The following is a 24,358-nucleotide window of genomic DNA, read 5'->3' on the forward strand; positions in this document are numbered from 1 at the left end:
AAGTTAAATTATCTCTGTTTGGACATGACATGATCTTATATTTAGAAAACCCTAAAGATTTCACACACAAACATACACACACATGCATGCACACACACAAAAACAACTGTTAGAATTAACAGTTCCAGGATACAAAATCAACATACAAAAATGAGTTATGTTTCACTAACCACAAACTATCCGAAAAAAAATTAAGAAAACAATCCCATTTATAATAGCATAAAAAAGAATAAAATACGTAGAAATAAACTGTCCCAAAACAGGAAGCAACTTGTACACTGAAAACTGCAAAATATTCCCAAAAGAAATTAAAGAAGATACAAATAAATGGAAAGATATTCCATGTTCATAGATTGGAAGGTAAATATTATTAAAATATCCATACTACCCAAAGTAATCTACAGATTAAATGCAAACCCTCTCAAAATCCCAGTGGCATTTTTTACCAAAATAGAAAAAACAATCCTAAAATTCACGTGGAACCACAAAGGGTCCCAAAAAGTCAAAACAATTTTGAGACAGGAGAACAAAGCTGGAGGCATCCTACTTCCTGATTTGAAAATATATTACAAAGATATAGTGATTAAAGCAGTATAGTGATGGTACAAAGATAGACACATAGATCAATGGAACAGAATACAAAACCCAGAAATAAATCTATGCATATGTTGTCAACTGACCTTTGACAAGGGCATCAAGAATACACAATGAGGAAAAGATGGTCTCTTCCACAAATGGGGTTGATAAATTGAATACACACATATAAAAAATTAAAATGGACCCTTACCATACACCCTACACAAAAATCAATTTAAAATGGATTAAAGACTTGAAAGTAAGACCTGACACTGTAAAACATTCCAACATGAACATAAAGGAAAAACTTCATTACATTAGTCTTGGCAATGATTCTTGAATATGACACCAAAAGCATGTGCCACAAAAGCAAAAATAGACAAGTGGTGGGATTACATCAAATTTAAAAGCTTGTGCACATTAAAAAAAAAAAAAAAACTAAAATAACCAACTGAAGGAAAGTGTACCCTATGGAATGAGAGAAAATACTCTCACATATGCCTAACAAGGAGTTAATATCCAAAATATAGAAGGAACTGCTACAACTCAATAGCAAAAAACAAAAACAAATAATCCAATTAGAAAATAAACAAAGAACTTGAACAGTCATTTCTCCAAAGGCAACATGACCGACAGGCATATGAAAAGAAATTATAAGCCAATGTTCCTGATGAATATAGATGTTAAAAAAGTCACTAATCATCAATTTTTATATAAATTTGTATATATAAATATAAATAAGTGCTAGTGAGAATGTAGAGAAATTTATATATATAAAAGTCACTAATCATATATATATGTATATATATACAAGTGCTAGTGAGAATGTGGAGAAATTAGAACTCTTGTACATAGTTGGTAGGAATGTAAAATGGTGCAGCTGCTATGGGAAACTATGGAGGTTCCTCAAAAAATTAAAAATAGAACTACCATATGATTCAACAATTCGACTTCTGGGTATACATCCAAAAAAAATGAAATTGGGATCTCGAAGAGATACACGCACTCACATATTCACTGCAGTATTATTCACATAGCCAAGATAATGAAACAACCTAAATGTCCATCAATAGGCAAATGGGTAAAAAACATGGTATATCCATAATGAAATGTTATTCAGCCTTAAAAAGAACAGGGATATCCTGCTATGTGTGACAACATGGTTCAACATTGAGGACATTATGCTAAGTGAAATAAGTCAGTCACAGAAGAACAAATACTGCATGATTCCACTTAACATGAGACATCTGAAACAGTCGAACTCATAACAGCAGATAGGAGAGTGATGATTGCCAGGAGCTTGGGGAGGGTTCAATGGATATAAATTTTCAATTATGCATGACGAATACCCTCTAGAGATCCAACGTACAACATACACTTATAATTAACAATACTGTACTGTAAATTTAAAAATGTAAGAGGAGAAATTTTATGTTACATGATTTTTACCACAATTTTTAAAAAGAAAGAACTTTTAAAATATCTTTTTGTATTCTTAATCTAATGAAACAATAATCAGACAAATGCAAACACTGATATATTCTATAAAACAAATAGTCTGGACTTTTCTAAAAAGGACAATGTAGTGTTTTTAAATAATAGGAAGAAAGGATTATTCTAATTTAAAAGAAACTAAAAGGCATAATAATGTAATGTAATTTATAAGCCTAAGCTTTCATTGCATCTGGAATTTTTTAAAATATACATCTATAAAAGTCATTTTTAAGTTATTTTTTACCCCCAAAATAAAGAAGCTTAAAAAAACACTAATCCTTTTATGATCTCTCATGATTTCTGTAGGTCAGAAATCAGAAAGACCTGAACTGGGCCGGGCACAATGGCTCACGCCTTATAACAGATCCTAGCACTTTGGGAGGCTGAGGCAGGCAGATCACCTGAGGTTAGGAGTTTGAAACCAGCCTGGCCAATATGGTGAAACCCGGTCTTTACTACAAATACAAAAATTATCCTGGTGTGGTGACAGGAGCCTGTAATCCCAGCTACTCAGGAGACTGAGGCACGAGAATCGCTTGAACCCAGGAGGCAGAGGTTGCAGTAAGCCGAGATCGCACCATGATACTCTAACCAGGGCAACAGAGCAAGACTCCATCTAAAAAAAAAAGAAAAAAAAAAAAAAAAAAAAAAGATGAACTGGGTGATCCTGGCTCCAGGTTTCTCATAAGGTTGCAGTCAGATGGTGACTAGAACTGGAAAACCAGGTGGCAGTGCCTAGAGCATCTGTGAGCCCGTGGGCATCTCTTCATGTAGTCCCAGGGCTTTTCCATGTGATCTTTACCAGGGGGCTTATCTGGGCCTCTTCCTAGAACAATCAGACAGCTTTAGGGCTCCATCAAGTGTTGCAGCAAGCAAGGCAGAAGCAGAATTGCCTTGGATTCAGAAGTCACAGCATCACTTTTGCTGTCACAAAAGCCTGCCCACATTCAAAGAGAGAAGAAATAAATTCTCTCTCTTTATAGGGGACTGACAACATTCTGGAAGAAACAGAAATTGTGGTAGTCATTTTTGGAAAATAGAATTTACCACAGACAACAATGAGGCAATTGGGAAAATTTAAATCTGGACTGTATAATAGATGATACTAAATTACTAACCAGTTTTCTTAGGTGTGATGATGATATTTGGTTATATAAAAAATGCACTTATTCTTACATGATACATGCCAAAAGATTTGATGGTAGTGTCTTGATATCTGCAACTTATTTTCAAATGATTCAGCAAAATAAAAAATAAAGAGAGAGACCAGGCACCGTGGCTCACGCCTGTAGTCTCACCACTTTGGGAGGCAGATCCAGCACTTTGGGAGACAGAGGCAGGCGGATCACGAGGTCAGGAGTTCGAGACCAGCCTGGTCAATATGATGAAACCCTGTCTCTACTAAAACTACAAAAAATTAGCCAGGCGTACATGCCTGTAGTCCTAGCTACTTGGGAGGCTAAGGCAGAAGAATCTCTTGAACCCAGGAGGCGGAGATTGCAGTGAGCCAAGATCATGCCACTGCACTCCAGCCTGGGCAACAGAGTGAGACCCCATCTCAAAAAAAGAAACAGAAAAATTAAGTGTGGTGAAATGTAAGTACTCAGAGAATAGGTAAAGGTTATAAAGATGTTCACTCTACTAATTATTTGCCTTTTCTATAGATTTAGGGTATTTTTCTCAATTAATTGAAGAGAAAGTAAAATATAAGTCAGATAGCATTATTTTTCTGCTCTCAACCCTCCAATCTTCTCTCTCTGGAGTAGAAGGCAGGCTACTTACCAAGGCCTACAAGACCCTGTGTGATTCCCAAAGCTTAATTCTCTCATTTTATCTCCAGGCAAAGGAAACAGCAAGTACAGAATCCCCATGAGTGTGCTGAGGTGTTTTAGAAACAGCAAGTTGTTTACAATTTCCTACTTTTAATTGATGTTTCAAATATCTTCTACTTAAACCTTTGTGCACACTTCTTAGAGAATTCCTATTTTGACCTCAAGTCCCTGCCTACTCATTTCTTTCTTTGTAGGGAAACTTTGGCCCTAAAAGAACTCAGTCAAAGCCAAATCATTTCTCACTACCCCTAAAAAGGCCTACAAATTTGGCCCAGGAGACGGAACCGTGGCAAGGAATTTTTTTTTTTTTTTTTTTTTTTGAGACAGAGTCTTGCTGTGTCGCCCAGGCTGGAGTGCAATGGCACGATCTCGGCTCGGTGCAAGCTCCGCCTCCCGGTTTCACACCATCTCCTGCCTCAGTCTCCTGAGTAGCTGGGACCACAGGCACTCGCTGCCACGCCCAGCTAAATTTTTTGTATTTTTAGTAGAGACGGGGTTTCACTATGTTAGCCAGGATGGTCTCGATCTCCTGACCTCGTGATCTGCCCTCCTCGGCCTCCCAAAGTGCTGGGATTACAGGCTTGAGCCTCCGCGCCCGGCCCCAGGAAATTTTTTTAAAAGGTCCCAGTTACATTCCAATTGGGAGTTTCACTAAATTGGTATCCCCCTTAGGATGCTTAATGCTCAGCTTCAGTCTTACCTCCAGGACGTACGACATTGTATCATATCTGAGATTTAGATTGCTGAGGCATTTCCTATCAAACTTGGTAGGTTCTTAAGATTTTACTTTGCAGAGTTTAATCCACTGGGTTTGTTTTTGTTTTTGTTTTTTTTTGTCTGGTTGCTTAGGCTAATGCTGCTTGGTGCTCTGAGTGACCTCACTTCCCTATGGCCCTAGAGTGTGAGGTCACCTGTTGCAGATGTTAGTAATTTCCTATCTTGGGTGGAGGCCCTCACAGAAGCTTTATTCACATATGCGTGTATTTGCTCCTGATGTTTTGGTCTTGGATGTCAGCGGAATTGTCGGTCCTTCTGAAGGTCCTACGATACTGCTTTCGTGTGAGGTATTAGTAACACAGGTAATTGAATAATTGGGCCCTCTCTCTTTTCCAAAAGGAGTGGGTTTGCCACATCTTTTCTTCCCAACTAGTAAACCTAGGATTAAGTAGGGCTTGTTGGTAAATGTAGCATGTCAGGAGCTCACAGCCAGATATGGGCCAGTAAGCAACGTGAGTGTCCTGGGATGACAAAGGAGGAACACACGCACCTCAGTTGTCTTGCTGATTCTATTCTGTGCTTCCATGTCCTTTTCTGTAGAAATGTCAATAACACTACAAAAATAATAGAGGTCTCTCTTATGAGAAATTGGTTATTTAGTAGACATTAGAAATCGAGGTTTCAAAAAGTATTATCAGGCCATCTCAATGCTCATTGCAGTTGGCGACAGTAAAGCGAACATAGTCAAGGTGATATTCTCTATCCATAGTAAAATAAAGGGCTGAGGCATTCATTTGGCGTAAATAGGACAAATGCCAGGGAGGCTTGGCCAGGTGTCCTTTGTAGTAAAATTGTGATTCTGAGATTGCTGTTTTCCAACTTGGCAACAGCCTTAAACATCTTGGTATCCTTTAACATTATGATTCCACTTCTAGGGATGTCTCCTAAGGAAAGAGTGCTAAATAGAGAAAAAGTGTTAATTGTAATGGGGACAGAAAATAGAAACAAGCTCAATGTCCAACTGAAGGGAAAATGTTTAAATAAATCATATCCACTTTGTAGATGATTGTACAGACTTAAAAATTTATGCTTATGAAAAATTTGGTAATAACATGACGTATGAGAAATATGTATAAAAGAATACAAAATTATACATAAATGGCAAAGTTTTAAAACAAAATTTCATTAAAATAATGAAAAGATATGGATGTTTGAATGTTGAGAATTGGGCATACTTTTCTTTCTGCTCTTCTGTATTTTGTAATTTTTCTTTAATGATTTTATATCACTTTTTCTAACAAGAAGGATAAAGCACTGCTTAAAAGTGCTAAGATGAGTTCTTAGCAAAGAATGATCATTCACATCTAATTATGTACTAACATTTATATGAATCATACTAACATTATATGAATCATTTTAAGATAATATATTAAGAGGTTCATTAAAACAATACTTTTTGAGTATACAAGGAATCTTTTTCTTCACATTTCAAAACATTAACTCTCTCTAAAAGTCCATGGTGTGAGGGCTAAAACACTAATAATAATATATCAACTATCAGCAATTGTACTTCTACCCATAACAACTGTATGGATTGCAGACAAGAACAAGGAAATAAATAATAAAGGCCCCTTGAGAAGGGAGAGAAGAAAAAAGGAACCTACTTTGTGCCAGGCAATGTGCTACATGCTTTCATAAATGACCTCATTTAATCCTCACAACTCTATGAGGCATATCATATATATATATATGATAAAATAAGATAGATAGATAGATAGATAGATAGATAGATAGATATTATTTTACGCTAGCAGCAATTCTGTTAGATGAGGAAACTGAAAATTCTGATAGATGAAGAAGCTGAGGTTCAAAGAAGTTGCATAACTGGACCAGAGGAAAACAACTAAGAGACAAATCCACATTCTTTCCACTGTCATTGTGCTTTGTTGATAGACTATCCCTGGCCCACGCTTATAGCCTTAGATAGCCTCATTTTTAAACAGAATTTGGTCACACTTCTTAGTCTGGTTTCTTATCCTAAGGGATGTAGTGTACACAACATTAGAACATGACAGAAAGAAGAGAAAGAATGCTAGAGCAATAGCAACAGGGAATGAAAGCTGACGAAAGAGTAAACCACAAAAACAAAACACAACTCTATTAAAAAGCACCACAGAAACTCAAAAAGCATAGCTATATAGCAGTATGGAACTATTTTATGACAGAATATACAACTCTATGTCATGCTGAGGTAATCATCATATTCAGTACTTTATTTTCCATATAGTCTTTATGTACACAATCTGTATACAGTCTGTATATGTATTAGGAGGAATGTAATATATAAAAATTATTTTGCACAACGGGTATTGCCGCTCTTTCCTTTAAGGGTTCTGGCTTGATGAGGTTTTGTTCATCGGATTGTCTTGCTTTGCTTTTGTAATACATACAAATCCAGTAGAAGATCTACAAACACAAGCTGATTCTTAAACTGAGAAAGCAATATCCAGAGTCAGAACTTGCTTTTTGCTTATCTACCTAACTAAAAGCTGAAGAATAGATGAAGCAGTGACTTGGTTATTGATACGCTTTGAAACATTGCACTAGAACAACTTAAAACTGGAATTGAAGCATCAACTGAAGATTTCTGTGCAACTGTGGTTTAAATTGAATGCTGCGCTTTGTATAAACATAATTTTTGTGGTTTAACTTTAGGCTGTTCTCTGCGGTCTTCCCATATAATGGGAATGCGTCAGAAGCACAGCTTCGTTTCCTGTGTAGGCTGGAAACTGTTAACTGCAAAGTTTGGAGACAGTCTCAGAGAGCTCACTGCCATATGTTAAACTAAACTTGATATGAAAAATCATATCAGTTTCCAGTTTCCCAGAACATTAAAAAGAAAGAAGAAAAAAAAAAGGAGCTCAAGCTTTATAAATATAAAAAGCATCTGTCTGCACAGGAAATTCTACTCTGTTATTTTGCAAATGATCCCTACTTATATTTACAAGAGAAATCAGATCTGATGAACTGTATAGGAAGTAATGCATTATTTTGTTCAAAATTTTGAAATATATATTTATAATTCTGTACAGCTGGCTGGACTGTGAACTATCACTGTATAGAGATCTCAACAGTGCTGCCCAGCATGATCTTAAAGCATGTATGTTTCCAAGTGAAAGGAGATGGAATATTTTGACAGCATGCTGCTAACTTCAACATTTTTGTTTAATGTAATTTTTGTGTCTAAGTGCTCCCAGCCACCATTTCCAAGACAAGTAGGCTCATGAGCATTCAGAAAATATTTGGCACTGTTTCATTTTAATTGTTTGCTTCTCCTTGACTCTTTGAGCCTTGAAAGAATTCTCTCTCTAGTTGCTCACCCAGGTACAAGTGTCCTTGAGTTAATCTTCAGTAGCTCATTTTAGAATCCAACTGTGACTAAAGTCAGATTCTATGACTGCCTTCTTGCCTGCCTCTCCACTGTCACCTATAATTTTGTCATGTCTTTTGCTCTGAACCAGCTTGCTATGCTAAAAGCCATCCCTTCCTTTCACATTTTATAATCCTCCTAAGATTAACAGCCAAAATCCATGACCAGAACTTTGATCACATACAGTCTACAGAGGACTTCATGCTACCTTGCTGATACCCGTATTTTACCAGCAGCCCTCTCTCAGACTTGACTATAAACCCTCTGGTGTACCTCATCAATTCAATGCTTCAGTGTTTATCCCAGATTTCATTGTTTTCTTGCCTCACAGAGGTACCTAGAGATTTTTCCAACAGAATATTTCTGCCTTTTTCACTTAATAGCCTATCTATGCCAGTATTCCCAAGTAAACTCCCTTTAACTGTAAAGCCATTAATTTTTTCTTCTGATTTCTTCTTTTCTCTTTCCCACCTTTGTCTTGCCTAGTTTTTACTTATTTTCATTCCTCTAGTAACTTAGGCTTCCTCTTACTCTCAGTTCCTTTTGTTACCATTCTTTTCTCTAAAATCAGATTAATATCATATATTAATAATAATTAGTCATCCATCACTAAGTAGTGCCCATATTTACTAACTTCTCTGACTTACAAGTTGCTGTCTCATGTATCTTCTTTTCTTTCCTAGATGGCACTTTGGAATAGTATCTTTTCTCCCCCACCTTATCACAAAAAGATTAAAATGACTCTTCTAGGTAACAATTAAACCTACCCTCTCGTATCTCGCACAGTGGGAGGCACATGCCATGGGCCCTCCTTGATAGGGGTGAAGCTAAACCATATCCTTGTGGCAACTGATAACAACCTCACTTGTGTGGTTTGCCTCTGCCTGTTCCTGAGGGCATGTAGACATAACGAACTTCTCTCTCAGCCTGGACCTGTGCTGGAAAAGAGCTCGACACCCATTAAAGCAGGCATTTCCACTGTGAATTAGAGTCTCTGGAGAAGAGACTTTATGTAAATGTGTGTTCTCCGTGTGGAATTGTTCTTCCATGTTTACAATTGTTTGTGTGTCTTTTTCTCTGTGCCAAATTTCAGGTGACTGGAGACTGATTAGCTGGTCTGTGCTGTCCTCACTCCACTTTAGCCAGCACATTGCACATTCTTACCTCCAAAGTGGCAAAAATGCAAATGGTATCATTATGCTTCATTAGTTTTAGTAAAAAGTTTGCCATATTAAAGTTTAAAATTTTTGGCAATTTTTTGTACTCCTCTAAGATCTAATTATTTAGATTAAAATAATTATATAATTATTCTAGTTACCTTTCTTGAATTTAAGTCTAAAAAAAAAACCCTGCAAGCAAACATTTACCTACGTAACAAACCTGCACATCTTGCACATGTACCCCAGAACTTAAAATTTTAAAATAACCTGCAAGCAAACATTTAATCTATGTAACAAACCTGCACATCTTGCACATGTACCCTAGAACTTAAAATTTTTTTAAAAACCTGCAAGCAAACCTATCCCCTGCATATTTCCTCATACTCCATCCATACATTTAACATTATAAATTTTTTAACTGTTTCTTCTTAAATTACTTTACACTATGCCTTTATAACACTATATGCAGATAGAAAGTTGCATATATTATGACCAAAGGTCATTTATTATCTAATCTTTCATCTTGGTGTTGATGATGGTCAGTTCATTAAATTGTTCTTCTCAACCTGGGAGAATTAAGTCCTAATGCTCTTATGAATCCATTGCACATGATGAGTTCACTTCTCTAGCTTTTTACCCTTGTTGTAAGAATTATGAAAAAAGGTAGTTGAATTATTTTCTCCATAATAATATAGAGAAATAATAATATAGAGAATGTGGAATGTTCTCAAAAACTGGTTAAGAAAGGCTACATTAAGAATTATTTCTTAAACTTCTAATATGAGACACCCACTACATTAACAGATAGAACAGAAAAGCTTCATAAGTCATAACCCCTTCTCTTAAAGAATTTACATTTTACTTAATGAGATATGAAATAATCTAATGAAAGATCTGAAAAATAAGCAATGGAATTTGAGATTGAATTATGCAGCATCAACTTGAAATTTGAAAGTAAAAAAATCTATGTGAACTTCATCAGTAATAGAGGTCTTCAAGGAGAAGGTAGATTTAAGCTGAAATCTTAATTTAGATTTAAATGAAAATTGAAAATAGCAAATAATTATCTGTGAATTGTGAGGAAGTGAGGAGGCATTCAGGACAAGGAATAGCAAAGCCATAAGACAGTAATAAGCAAATCAGGTGATAGAACCAAGAGTCACAAGCAAATCATTTAAATAATCCAAATATCAAATTTCTTAACTATTAAAAAAATAGGGAAAATGTCAGTCTCATAGGGTTGTGGCAAAGATCAAGTTTATGAAGATAATGTATGTGAAGGTACTGGGAAATACAGAGACAGTAAGGGCTCCTGGTAAATAGGATAGGATTCCTAGGATAAAGGCAGCTTAGGAAGGATTTTGCCATTTGCCTCTTTCTCATTAAAATGGCATGCCAATTATTCAGCATCCTCTATGCTGTACAGCATGAATTATTTCTGGAAGATTAATCACCAAATCAAATGCAAAAGCATCCTTCTACTGAGTTTTTTCTTGTCTTTGATGAAATCACTGGGTTCACTGCTTTTATCAGTTTTCATTTGGATAATATTTAAAATGATCTTTTATCCTAGTTTGAATACTCTCAATCAATGTCAGCCTCTTTTAATTTGGTTTAAGATTACAGGAAAACATCATGACCCTATATATTTTTCCACCATAACTATTAAGAACAATGGAGCCAGACATATTTGAACAATGAAAGAAAATAAATGGAGTTTGCCTTTGAGTTATCATTTAAGTTCTGGGTTTCAGATCATGAGAAATATTTCAGAACAGGGGTAATCCTGGATATGATTATAAAGTATATCAAGGCTGCAACACAAGTGCTGCTGGGATTTTTTAAAGAGACACATTCTTATGAGTCTTAAAGTCTCAATGAAGAATGGAAGATTTGAATGAGTTTTCCTGGATGATCATGATTCGGTTAGGCGAAGGAGTGGAGAAGGCAACAATCTGCAGAAAGAATAATCCTGGAATGTTTAGAAAATCCAGGAGGGGTTTTACTGAAATGGAAATCTAATACTGGAGAACAATGAGAAATAAAGTTGGATAGTTACAGTCAAGTTGAATGAATAACTAATTCAGTCACCACACACACCCTATTTTAATTTCTTAAGCATATTCTGCAGGTCTCAAGGACCCACAGGAAAAAAAAAAAGCATAAGTCCCTTTAAAAATTGTATTATGTATATGACATCCATATAACAAGGCTGAAATTAGAATCTGGATGTGTTATTTTCATATTTGTTAATTGGGGTAAAATACACATAATGTAAAATTTATCATCTTAATCATTTTTAAGTACACAACTCAGTAGTGTTAAGCACATTCACATTGTTGTGATACAGATCTCCAAAACATTTTCATATTGCAAATCTGCAACTCTATATCCATCAAACAACAATTCCATATTCCTCCTGCCCCGAATCCTTAGCAACTGCCATTCTGTTTTATGTCTCTATAAATTTGACTATTCCAGGTACCTCACTTAAGTGGAACCAAACAGTATTTTTCTTATTGTTACTGGCTTATTTCACTTAGCATACTATCCTCAAGGTTCATTGATATTAATGCATGTGTCAGAATTTTCTTCCTTTTTAAGACTGTATAATATTCCATTGTATGTATATGTTACATTTGGTGTATTCATTCATTCTTTGATGGACACTTACATTGCTTCCACCTTGTGGCCACTGTGAATAAAAGCTGCAGTGAACAAAGGTTTTCAAACATCTCTTCAAGACCCTGTTTTCAGTTGTTTTAGGTATATACTCAGAAGCAGAATTGCTGGATCATATGGTAATTCCATCTTCAATTTTTTGAACAATCATTATACTGTTTTCCGTAGCAGCTGCACCATTATACATTCCCACCAGCTGTGCACAGGGATTCCAACTTTCCTACAACCTTGCCAACACGTTATTTCCTATTGCTTTGATAGTAGCTATCCTAATAAGTTTGAGATTATTTTAGTATTGTCAGGTATTGTGATTTATCCTAATTGCAAGCTAAAAGTTGGCCAGCTACAATTCATGGATGCTGGAAGAAGGCATGAGGTTAAATATAAAGGACAGCAATAGCAATAGCCAGAATATCAGATATATTACCTAAGAGGAACTCCAACTTTAGGGAACCCAAATCTCACATAACAGGCAATAAACCTGTCTGACTTTTGCCCTGGAAAGAGTCATGATTTTTATTATGGTGGACGATAGACAAACTTGACCTTTGCCCTGGGGGGAGACACTATTTCTGTCTTCCAAGGCATTTACTTTACAAATATCCTTAAAAAGATAGTCCAGGAAAAAAAATCAGTCAGTATATTTGCTTGTAAGATTTACCTAAATGAGAGACCCACTGAGACTGTGCCCTAATGAATATCTTCACATATCTTTAACATTAGTACTACATAAGAAAACATTTATTCTGATATATCAGATATGAATAGTAATCTATAAATTGAGGTTTGCAAAAATTAGTTTTTTTATTAAATTACATTGTAACCCAAGCCCTCATTCTGCCATAATTACTAGAAATCTAACTTCAGTTATGTGATCAATGGTGAGAATTTGGAAGTGGTAAGGGAGGGAAGGTGGAGGTCCACTCCCAATTAAACTTTTTTAAAAACTAGAAAAGTTTAAGTACCTGGAAAATGAAGTAATATCCTATAGTCTTAAACCTATTATTGTGTTCAATATATATGTATCGTTGGCTTAAATTAGCAAGACTAATAAAATCCAGAAACAGCCTCATTGTTTTTCCTGTGCCCATCCTTGTAAGCCAATCTGTAGGGCTAGTTCCTCCCATCTCCCCAGAAAAGAATCTCAAGTAAGCCTCAACATTTTTGGGTTATTCTCAGATACTCAAAAGTTCTCCAGTCACTTTAGCTATGAATAAGTTTCAATTTAGTAAAGTAATGTATCCAACATTATATAATAATCAAATTCCAACTGTAATTTAAGGTAAAACTTTTAACCCCCGACCTCATCCTACAGCTCTACTTTACTGCAAGGAAGGCCCTTCAGTGGGAAAATGAGGGTGATAGACTTTGTCTCTATTTCTTACTTTACACCTCCAGTTAACATGGTTCTTAACACATCTAGGGTCAAAATAGAAGGGGAGTGGAGGAAGAGGAGAGGTAAGAGCCAAAGAAATAGGTGTGTGGTTTTTTTTTTTAACCTTTATTTTAAATTCAGGGGATGTATGTGCAAGTTTGTTAACTGGGTGTATTTCCTGATGCTGAAGTTTGGGGTTCAAATGATCCCATCAACCAAGTACTAAGAATAGGACCCAACAGTTAGTTTTTCAACTCTTGCTTCCCTCCCTTCTTCCCCTCTCTAGCAGTCCCCAGTGTTTACTGTTGCCATCTTTATGACATAAGTATCCAATGTTTAGCTTCCACTTATAAGTGAGAACATGTGGTATTTGGTTTTCTGTTCCTGCGTTAATTTGCTTGGGACAATAGACTCCAGTTGCATCTGTGTTGCTGCAAACGGTATTATTTCATTACTTTTCATGGCTGTATAACATTCTATGGTGTACCTCTTTGAGTGATACAAGGAAGTACACAGATAAACCTAAGAGAAAATTCAGTAGCCTGTTCAAAATAACCAGCTAAATGCCAGAAAGTAATATTTTGGAGACAAATTTGGTTAGATAGGTGACTTTTCAATTTAGCTTTGGTTTAACCTTGAGTCTACTCAGAGCCTAGATAAAAGCCTAAGAGGAAAGCTCCATAGGATTGGGTCATGCAGTGCATCTACAGTGTACCTAGTTGTACAGACATTTTCTAGAGGCTGGTGGGTGACCTAATGTCAACTAGCCCATTTCTTGACCAGCTTATACTTTTACAGGCATCTTATTTTTCAATGATGAACACTCTGATATCTCTTAAGTGCCCTCACCTAAGCACACAGGAAAAAGAGGAAAGAGACCAAAGAGCTAAACACAGAGTTTGTGTCACCTGCAGTAATAACCATTTACTGTAACCACTGTCAGTTACCTTTAAAACTATAACTCTTGCCAGTGACTCAACAGGCAAAGTGCCACCTCATAGCACAAACTAATCCTTGGTACCCAAAATGTGAAAAAAAATCAGGTATCTCAATGTAAAGGAGAGCAAAATTTCAGACTTGAGGGGAACCTACTCATGACTCTCAGGGCTCAATGAAGAAGACCAGAGTACTCCAAAAAAGAAATCAGTGGCATCTTCCCTGTGTTCTTCAAAGGGTATCAGGGTCACCAGGAAGTCTCCTTTAGGTCTCTTCATGTGGCCACCAGAACGCTATTTCCTTTTAGTAATTTCCCATCTACTGACCACCAAATGAAGGAGGTAGGGGCTTGAAGAGAAACATATTAAGAATGCAAGGAAACTGGATGGAAGATAAATGATGGTAAAAAGGAAGAAGGGGGAGCAGGAAATGGAAAGAACAGATCTGAGAGGAGCCAATTTGAGATCTTGTTTCCCAAAAAGACCAATGAAGTTCCACATTATCTTCAGCAAAAATCATGCCGACAAGAAAGGAAGCAGACAAAAGGGCTGAGCATATAGTTAGCATGGGTTTGAGAAGCTTCAGTTGACTGAGAAGCTCCCATGGGAGAAGCAGGATCCAATAGAGAGACCTGAGAGGCCTTAAAAAAATTATAGCCTGAATATCAACTTTCAATTAAGCTCACTTCTGACCATAGAGCTCTTTTAAATATCTTTTCAAAAATTATCAGATTTCATCTGGGACAAACAGCAAATATTCTTGGCTCTATTTTCTCCCTTAATATTGAACTAATCTTATTTACCAGAGATTCACCTAAGTCACACGAAAGTGAAAAGCATTTGGGTTTGTTACTATATTTTCAGCAGTTTTAGGTATATTTAGTTAATATGATTGTCCATTTATCTATAAGCCAGTTTGAAACTCATTTAAGGGATTCAACAAATAAAACAAACCAAAATTTTAAACCAAAGGTATACCTAATAGGTGACTCAAGACCAAAATTAATAAGCCTTTTAAGGTTTAACCAAGGACTCACAAGTCAGCCCTGCAGAGGTGCAAAGAATGCAGCCCTTTCAAGATCCAGAGCCACTTCCCGAAGACAGCCGAAAGAGAAAAAGATTCAACAATGCTTTGAGAGCTGGCAATAGCAGATATGCTAGCTACATATGGGGTTCAACCCACATTTTTGTCTGGCCATATTTTGGGGGCCAGACAACTTTTCAGTTGGTTCATCATAGAAGCAGGCCCAATAAAATGCATGCCCTGACAGGCAGGAAGCCAAGCCACATTCTCAGGACACGAATTGAAACAAACAGGAAAACAAAAGCTGTTCATATGAGGGAAAGGATTAGTAACAAATCGGTACCCCATGACCAAAAGCCACAATTCAAACATTTTTCCTGTAGTGACTCAAACCAATAATACCATGGAAAGTTCATTTCCGGAGACTAAGACAGCAAAGACTTTCATTGTCAAAGGTAGTAATGACATTATTTATGTAAATGGTAAATTTATGTATTATGTAAATCCCACAAAAAATGTGGGATGCCTCCAGTCACAAACACAGTAATCTGTGACAACAGGCAAACAATACTGGGACGGGAGTTTCCCTTTACTAACCAAGCAATGAGGACAGGGACTTTTTATAAGAGGAACTCCCCTGAGAATTGAAATGATCAAAGAAAACCTTTGGGTTCCAGGCTATCCAGCTGGCTGCCTGACACAAGCCAACACTTTGCACTTCCCTAAAATGGACTAGAGAGAATGTCTTTAATGGTCACAAAGTCAAGATCTGAGGATATAAAACAAAGGAGAATCTCAGAATACAAGACAAAAGGAGAATCTCATCCAGTTTTTGACTCAGTTACCCAGAGCAAAGTTAGTCTAACTAAACAGAAGTCTGGTAAGAACTACGAATCCACCAGCTTGTAAGGCCAGCTTGAGCAACAACGTTAGAGAGCCTATGCCTGTGCTCCTTGCCCTGTGATTCTGCTGTTTATGATAAACAATACAAGAGACAAAGACAACAGAAAACAAGGCAGAATCTCTGCAAGGGAAGGGATCAGAAAATAAGACTACTCATACCAAACAAAATCACCAGATTCACTATACCCAGCAACTAGTTCGTACAGATGATTTTCTCTTGCTAATCTGAATTTTGGAAAAAAGAGATGAGAAAATTTTACCTTCTATTCTCCACCAGGTGACACTACAGGCAGAAATCCAGGAGGGCTGTCTTTGGAAAACAATGTTTACCATTTTTCTTTGCTGGCTTTTCATCAGTTGTTCCAGAATCTCATCTGCAGGCTCTGGAGCAAGTCAAGTGTCCCAGCTGCCCCACAGTGGGCACCAGAACTATAGGAATAATTGATTAAATCACTGAGCACATGATTGAGCTTGGTTTCCAGCCCTTCTCTTCTTTCTCATCTTTCTGAGGATTCAAGGACACTCATGATATCATTTGATCCAAAGCTCCAACAGTCTAATCAAATGGTTGGTCTTTCTGATGGGGCCTATCCCCATCCCAAATCATTTCATTAGTATAAGCTTATACTAGGGCCCCACCATGAATCACCTCACTAGCATAAGCTATCTGGACCACCATGAATGACAAAGAACTCCTATCATTTGGGAAATTTCAGATGAACTAGTTTTCCTCTCAAGAACTAGAGACAAACGCTAATCATATTATCCATTATACAACAATCTTCAAGTGGATGAATGACCAAATGTTTTTTACCAAGACAAGTGGTTTGCAAGACAAGTGGTTCAGGATCTCACTCTGGGATTTAGGATATTGCTATGTCTTCGGGCCTCGGATGAAAACTGAGTCTAAAACATATTTATGTATGTTGCATATTTACATCCTCTTAATTGTAAATTGGCTAACCCTGCGTGACTGCAGAAGGACCAGCAGATCTGTGGCTTCTACGTGTGTCAGGCTGGGAAAAGGGCATCTTGACTAAGTTTGGAAACCCAAGAAATCTAGGTTGTAGCCTGCACAGATGTACCACAGGAACACTCACTCAAATGCAAAGCCCTACCACTTACTCATGGTTTTAGAAGGGTGGCTCAGGCCACCCCTCACTCACAGAACTCCTGTTTCAATTTTAGTTTCACAGAGTCTCACTTTTCTCTCCTCTTCTTACCTAGCAAAATAATGTCAAAAAACTAGATGTAAGGAGAATGCAGTTGACAAAACAGTTTAAAGAATCATTTTGTTGCACGTGGTACTGAAGAACAAAATGAAATCATTTCTTTAAAAAGTATTCATCCTCTTTGTGATGGTTAATCTTATGTGTCAGTTTGGTAAGGCCATGGTACTCAGATATTTGTTCAAATATTATTCTAGATGTTTCTGTTCAGGTATTTCTTCAGATGTGATAACATTTAAATCAGTAGCCTATGAGTAAAGCAGATTACCCTCCATAATGTGGGCTGGCCTCATCCAAAAACTCAAAAGCCTTAACAGAAAAAGACTGACCTCCCCAGAAGAGGAAATTCTCCCAGCAGATTGTGCTTGGACTCAGATTGCAACTCTTCCCTGTTGTCTCCAGCCCTGCAAATTTGGGGCTCACCAAGTCTCTATAGTCACAAGCCAATTCCTCAGAATAAATCTCTGTCTGGGGTGGGTGTGGTGGCTCACACCTGTGTAATCCCAGCACTTTGGGAGGCTGAGGTGGGCGGATCACGAGGTCAGGAGATTGAGACCATCCTGACTAACACGGTGAAACCCCATCTCTACTAAAAATACAAAAAATTAGCCGGGTGTGGTGGTGGGCGCCTGTAGTCCCAGCTACTCAGGAGGCTGAGGCAGGAGAACTGTGTGAACCTGGGAAGTGGAGCTGGCAGTGAGCCGAGACCATGCCACTGCACTCCAGCCTGGGCGACAGAGCAAGACTCCATCTCAAAAAAAAAAAAAAAAAAGAAAAAAAGAAATAAATCTCTGTCTGGCTCTCGTTTTCTCTCTCTCTCTCTCTCTCTCTCTCTCTCTCTCTCTCTCTCTCTCTCTCGGTTCTGTTTCTCTAAAGAACCCTAAAACATTTATAATATTGTATAACAATATGCAATATTAAGTATACATAATTTGTTAGTAGAAATGTGCTTTCACTCTATGCACCAAGGAATACTCTGTACTATGTATTTTTACCTGCTGTAAGCATGTTTGTGGTCTGTATTTTCACATGTGTCCTCTGACTATGAAAGCTGCATAATTACAAACTATCTCTAGGCCTTTCCATTTTCCATGAAGTGACTTTTTCTTTATTACTTACCTTTTATTTCTGCATTCCTACTCTACTGGAAAATAAATTGAGGCACAAATGAATAAAACTTTCTACATTAAGGATAATAAATATGAGTCATTAAATTTTTGTACAACATATTCTATTAGTTTCTTATATTTCATTAAGAAGCACCAGTGCTAAAGAGATATGTAACAGGGAATAGCTGTTCAATAACATCAAAGAATGTTAAAATATGATTGAAATATGATGGGTACATTTGCTACTGTATATTTTTTAAATGTCTATTGAATTTCAAAGAAATATTTGATATATATTATCATTAATTATTTAATATGGAAGAAAGCATTTTACTTCCTGTTGTGTGTATATACAAAGTAAACACATTTTTAATTGTCTATGCATTTAAATGATTTATGAACATAAGGAAAGCTTACCAAATTCACTTCACTTTAACAGGAAGAGAAATCAAACACACTGGTGTAATATAATTTGTGATATAAATGCTTGTAAATTAAAGCCAATAAGTACAAGATAAAATGGTAATCTAATAATATGTATTTTATATATTTATTATAAAGTATATATATTAATTTTATAATATACATATGATATATGTAGATATCATTAAAAGAAAAACCTTAGGCCTAAATACAGTATCATTTGCTCAAACCAAGGGGAAAATGGTGTAAGTAAAAGTTAAGTTAGATAAGACGGCCAGAAAAGCACCTTAAACAGAAGTATGACTTGTGCCAATTTAAAACAATGGGAAGAGTTTCTAATGTACATAGGCAGACATCTTACAAATGGAGATTTCCTTTATAGGTGTTAATTTCTTTTACAAAAGGGTTTCAGGAAAGCCAGTTAAATTCCAGAAAGGTGTATTTCAGTTTGATAGGCGGTGACTTTTTAAACTTAGCTATTGTTTCTTAGCTAAAATTACTGAGTTCAGGGTGGAGTCCATTAAGGAACAGAGCAAAGAAATCGTTCTCTAGGCCTGGGCTGAGTATGGATGGGTCTGATAAAGAAGAAAACCTACTTTTCCCAAGGGCATACGTAATTTTTGTGGGTATAGAGTAGGTGTATATGGGATACATGAGATGTATTGAAACAGGAATGCAATGTGAAATAATTACATAATGGAAAATGGGAATTGCATCCCCTCAAGCATTTGTGTTAAAAACAATCCAATTATGCTCTTTTAGTAATTTTAAAATGTATAGTTAAGATATTACTGACTATTGTCACCCTGTTGTACTATCAAATACTAGGTCTTGTTCATTAATTCTAAATTATTTTTGTACATATTAACCATCTCCACCACCCCGCAGAAGCACTCAGTGCTCTCCCCAGGCTCTGGTAACCATCCTTTTACTCTTTATCTCCGTGGGTTCAATTGCTTTGAGTTTTAGATACCACAACTAAGTGAGAACATACGATGTTTGTCATTCTGTGCCTGGCTTATTTCACAAAAAATAATGACCTCCAGCTCTATCCATGTTGTTAAAAATGACTGAAGCTCAATCTTTTTTATGGCTGAATAGTACACCATTGCGTATAAGTACCACATTTTCTTTATCCATTCATCTGTTGATGGACACTTAGGTTGCCTCCAAATCTTGGCTATTGTGAACAGTGCTGCCACAAACACAGTAGTCCAGATATTTCTTTGTTATACTGATTTTCTTTTTCTGGGGTATATATTTAGCAGTAGGATTGCTGAATCATATGGTAAGCTCTATTTTAAGCTTTTTGAGGAATCTCCAAACTGTTCTCCACAGTGCAGAAACTTTTTAGCTTGATGTGATCCCATCTGTCTATTTTTGGTTGGTTGCCTGTGCTTGTGGGGTATTACTCAAGAAATTTTGCCCAGATCAATGTTTCGGAGAGTTCCCCAATGTTTTCTTGTAGTAGTTTCATAGTTCAAAAATCCATTTTGATTTGATTTTTGTATGTGGTGAGAAATAGGCATATCGTTTCATTCTTCTGCATATGGATATCCAGTTTTTCCAGCACCATTTATTGAAGAGATTGTCTTTTCCCCAGTGCATGTTCTTGACACCTTTGTCAAAAATGAGTTTACTGTAGGTGTATGAATTTGTTTCTGGGTTCTCTATTCTGTTTCATTAATCTATGTGTCTGTTTTAATGCCAACACCATGCTGTTTTGGTTACTATAGGTTTGTAGTATAATTTGTTTGTTTGTTTGTTTTGTTTTTAATGTTTCCACTTTATTGCTCTAGCATGGAACTTGAGGCAAGCCTGGACCTTCAGCAACATGCAAAGAAGAGGCTGAGGGGGTTTGGGAACACAACCTTGCTGAGAGGGAAAACTGACAGGGGAAATACCAGAACAGGGGACAGGGGGTGGTCACCATAACACCAGAAGGCATCATCAGCCATGCCATTTGGAGTGAGGAAGGGAACAGAGAAGAAATGGTGTTTCTTCCCATGTACCTAGCACCCACATGGAGGCCACATTTGGAAAAGGACTGGGAGAGGGAAATGGACTGGGAGAGGGAAAGGATGGGGAAAGTGGCTGCCCAGGAGTCTCCCTCTCCACCCTGGGTTCATATCAGACCCCATCCCAACCACTTGCCTCTTCTACCCTTGGAAAATGGAACTTTACAAACAGAGGGATCACAATAAATTAACATTCTAATGAGCATGTATGGATGGACATATGTTCATGTGCAATGCGGGAAGGGAAGAGGGGGTGACACCATCTAAAGTGATTCCCCACCTCAATCTCCCAGCTTACTCCTTTCCCCCTTCACCCTAAAGCCACCATCCAATCAGATAGAAAAGTAAAGGTCTAATTCGCTCAAAATTCCTCAGGTTTTACAAAAACTCACAGGACAGAGTGGGGAGACAGGGGGGCAGGCAGCCACAGGAGTAGAGCTGGTGGAGAGGGGCTATGCTTCTGTCTCCACTTGAGACTGGCTCTCTGTGGTGTTGCTGTTCTGCTCCCTCTTCATCTCTGTGTCAGTGGGATTATCTCCTGAGGAAGCCTCTGGCTTGACCTTGTTCTCCTCCTCAGCTAGCCTCTCAAACATGTTGGCGTAGAGCTTCTTCTCCCAGGCAAGCTGCCTGCAGATCTGCTGCTGGCACACAGCCAACTGGGCTCTGGTGGCTTCATTGTTTGGGTAGAGCTGCAGGACCTTCCAGAAGTCAGCCCATGCCAGTTCAAAGTCATTCACAACCAGGTGGTCCTCTCCCCGACAGAAGAGGCCCTTCTCGTCGTTGCTGTCCAGTTCTAGGGCCTTGTTACAGCTTTCAATGGCAATAGAGAAGGCCTGTAGTTTCAGATGACATATGGCTAGGTTGAGGTGAGAGGCCAGTTGAAGGGCTTTTGCCTTCTATGCTTCCTCACTGGAAAAGCTAGACTCATATTTCAGCCAGGACACAATCTTCTTAGACTATAAAAAAGCTTGCTTGTATTTGCCTTACTTGAAGTACACAGTGTCCCGCTCTTTCACTATGGTGCTCTGTTCCAGCTTCTCTTCTGAATTAATCTACCAAGACTCCTTCGTCTTTTCAAAACTCTTGAGGTGTAATTCATATTAGCAAGGTATTTTGTGGGATTTGGAACTTTTCCTTCCCAACACTGCCAAAAGCATAGCTGGGTTTGAGGTACACAATGGGATGTTCTCCTTTCTACATGCACTGAATGGCCCTCTTCAGACCATAAGGCAAATCCAGGTTCTCCCCCTTGCCTGCCTCAAAGCAGAGCTCCTGATGTTCAAAGGGCTGGTCCTTGTAGCACCCTTCCAGTGCAACCTCCATGATAGCACCCTCACTGGGCCTGGATAGTCTTCACCACGAGTCTGTATTCTCTAGGTGATTCCACCATATTCCTCTTCCATCAGATCTTCTCCCTTAAACTGAAACAACTCCACCTCAAACACAAGCGTGGCCTTGGGGAGATCTTTGGAGGACTGCCTGCTGCACCGTAGGCATATTCTGGTTTGCAGGTGATATGGCACACCCCCCCTCCCACCTTCACGGCTGCTACAGCAATGTCCCAAGCTTTGATGATCTCCCTTTTCCCAAGTCGAAGGAGAATTTGTCCTTGTGATCCAGACTGGGGTCAAAGTTTGTGCCATCTAACAGCCAGCCAGTGTAGTGGACAAAGACTCGGTCCCCAATCATGGGCATCTCCGTACCTGTGCCCTCTCTCAATGACTTTCAGCATGCCTTCCTCCTGTTTGGGGCTAATGTCCACTCCCTCCATGGGCAGAGGTACCAATTGCTCCCAGGTCTCAGTCTCCTTCATCTCCTCGGCTGTCATCTCTGTGTGGCGCACTCTTTCTGGGAGCTGGCGCCGGCACCAGTGCACTCTGGGCTGAGGGCACGGGCGCTACCTGCAGGGTGTGTGGGAGGCCAGGCACTGTGGCACTGACTGCGGACTGCGCAGAGGCTGGAGCACCTCTGCCAGTCTGTAGTACAATTTGAAGTCAGGTAATGTGATTCTCTCCAGTTTTGCTCTTTTTGCTCAGGATGGCTTTGACTATTCTGGGTCTTTTGTTGTTCCATGTAAATTTTAGGATAGTTTTTTTGTTTTGTTTTGTTTTCGTTTTTTTTTTTTTTTTTTTTTTTTTCTGTGAAGAACGTCATTAGTATTTTGAAAGGGATTGCAATGAATATGTAGATTGCTTTGGGTGGTACAGACATTTTAACAAAATTGATTCTTCCCATCCATGAATATGGAATATCTTTCTCTTTTTTGGTGTCCTCTTCAATCTCTTTTCTCAGTGTTTTATAGTTTTCACTGTAGAGATCATTTCTTTGGTTAAATCCTAGGTGATATGGTTTGGTTGTGCCCCCACCCAAATCTCACCTTGAGTTATAATAATCTCTACTTGTCAAAGGTGGGGCCAGGTGGAGATAACTGTATACTAGGGGAAGTTCCCCCATACTATTCTCGTGGTAGTGAATAAGTCTCATGGGATCTGATAGTTTTATAAATGGGAGTTCCCCTGCACAAGCTTTCTTGCCTGCCACCATGTCAGATGTGCCTTTGCTACTTGTTTGCCTTCTGCCATGATTGTGAGGCCTCCCCAGCCTTGTGGAACTGTGAGTCCAGTAAACCTTTTTCCTTTATAATTTACCCAGTCTGGGGTATGACTTTATTAGCTGCATGAGAACAGACTAATACACTACGTATTTAATTTTACTTGTGCCTATTATAATTAGGATTACTTTCTTGATTTCTTTTTCAGATTGTTCACTATTAGCATAAACAATGCTACTGGTTTTTGTACGTTGATTTTGTATCCTGCAACTTTACAAAATTTATCAGTTTAAATAGTTTTTTGGTGGAGTCTTTAGGTTTTCCCAAATATAAGATCATATCATCTACAAACAAGGATAATTTGACTTCTTCCTTTCCAATTGGATGCCCTTTATTTCTTCCTCTTGTCTGATTGCTCTAGCTAGGACTTCTAGTACTATGTTGAATAACAGTGGTGAAAGTGGGCATCCTTGTCATGTTCCAGATGGTAGAGGGGAGGTTTTCAGGTTACCCATTCACTATGGTTTTAGCTATGGGTCTGTCACATATGGTTTTAATTATGTTGAGGTATGTTCCTTCTACATGCAGTTTTTTGAGGGTTTTTCATGAAGGGTATAGAATTTCATCATGCTTTTTCAACATCCACTGACATGATCATATGGGTTTTGTCCATCATTCTATTGATATGATGTATCACATTGATTGATTTGTGTATGTTGGATCATCCTTGCAAGCCAGAGATAAATCCCACTTGGTCATGATGAATGATCTCTTTTAACATATTAGTGAATTTAGTTTGCTAACACCTTGTTGAGGCCTTTTGCATCAAGATTCATCAGAGATATTGGCCTGTAGTTTTCTTTTTTTGATGAGTCTTTGTCTGGTTTTGGTCTCAGGGTA

The 24,358-nt window shown here is 37.8% G+C and overlaps 1 protein-coding gene and 1 pseudogene across 2 annotated transcripts in view; one reads left to right on the plus strand and one right to left on the minus strand.

The window, feature by feature from the left end:
* The window catches only part of NDST3 (N-deacetylase and N-sulfotransferase 3), a 220,485-nt gene that overhangs the window by 132,572 nt on the left and 63,555 nt on the right, over window positions 1-24,358 (plus strand). The gene's annotated exons all lie outside the window — the stretch shown is intronic.
* LOC117085825 lies at window positions 20,639-22,735 on the minus strand (annotated as a pseudogene).

The sequence above is a fragment of the Trachypithecus francoisi genome, unplaced genomic scaffold (genome assembly GCF_009764315.1).
Source record: "Trachypithecus francoisi isolate TF-2019V2 unplaced genomic scaffold, Tfra_2.0 Lachesis_group1, whole genome shotgun sequence".
NCBI classification, from domain to species: domain Eukaryota; kingdom Metazoa; phylum Chordata; class Mammalia; order Primates; family Cercopithecidae; genus Trachypithecus; species Trachypithecus francoisi.